Source organism: Microcebus murinus, chromosome 12, assembly GCF_040939455.1.
Source record: "Microcebus murinus isolate Inina chromosome 12, M.murinus_Inina_mat1.0, whole genome shotgun sequence".
NCBI classification, from domain to species: Eukaryota; Metazoa; Chordata; class Mammalia; order Primates; family Cheirogaleidae; genus Microcebus; species Microcebus murinus.
Genome location: NC_134115.1, coordinates 15,449,979 through 15,450,987, shown reverse-complemented (window position 1 = coordinate 15,450,987; position 1,009 = coordinate 15,449,979). Strand labels below are relative to the sequence as shown.

Sequence of the window (1,009 nt, the reverse complement as noted above, 5' to 3'; positions counted from 1 at the left end):
GGAGCATCCATTCGTTCATTCATTTGTTCCACGAAGACCATTTTCTGCTCTGAGCTCACCACATACATTACCTCATTTAACCCTCCCGGCAACTCTGAAGCAGGTACTGTTACTGACCTCCTTTTCACACAAGGAAACTGAGGCCCAGGGGTGTCAGGTAACCGGGTCCCTGTTACTTGGCTAATCAGTGAAGCCAAAACTTGAGCCTGAGAAGCCCAACTCTGGAGTCCAAACTCCAATTCACCCTGACATTGACATAGCGCTTTTCTCTCCACCCATCCACTCAAACAAAGGCAGCCCAGTGCTTGTTTTGGCAGCACAGGTACTACAATCAGAACAAAGCAGGGAAGATTAGCATGGCCTTTGCCCGGGGATGCCAAGCAAATCTGTAGAGTGTTCCATAAAAAATAAATAAACAAAATTTAAAAAGTAGTGCAATCAGAGAAACCTAATACTGCAGTGACAGCAAGTGGCTGAACCAGTTAGGGCTCTAGGTGAGCCTGGCTCCCAGGCCTGCTGAGGTGGGGCCCCTCAGCCCTGGGGGCTGTTGGCCTGGGAGGGTGGGGCCCAGGGTGTGACAAGAAGGAGGTCAGGAGGCTTTGAACTCCCTAAACCCTTCGCGGTGGGAGGACCAGCCATCTCAACACTGCAAGAATCCAGATATATATATATTTTTTGAGACAGTCTCACTGTGTTGCGTGGTCTAGAGTGCCATGGCGTCAGCCTAGCTCACAGCAACCTCAAACTCCTGGGCTCAAGCGATCCTCCTGCCTCAGCCTCCCGAGTAGCTGGGACTATAGGCATGTGCCACCATGCCTGGCTAATATTTTTCTTTTTAGTTGTTTGGCTAATTTCTATTTTTAGTAGAGACGGGGTCTAGCTCTTGCTCAGGCTGGTCTTGAACTTTTGAGCTCAAGCAATCCTCCTGCCTCGGCCTCCCAGAGTGCTAGGATTATAGGCGTGAGCCACAGCGCCCGGCCAAGAGTCCAGATCTTTTGAAGCAGTTGGG

The 1,009-nt window shown here is 50.5% G+C and overlaps 1 non-coding gene across 1 annotated transcript; it reads left to right on the top strand.

Annotated features, from left to right (window-relative positions):
• The first annotated feature begins 301 nt into the window (after positions 1-301).
• LOC142874685 (U6 spliceosomal RNA) lies at positions 302-409 on the top strand. Its single transcript, XR_012922329.1, has one exon. It is a non-coding gene; the product is annotated as a U6 spliceosomal RNA (small nuclear RNA).
• The last annotated feature ends 600 nt before the right edge of the window (positions 410-1,009 follow it).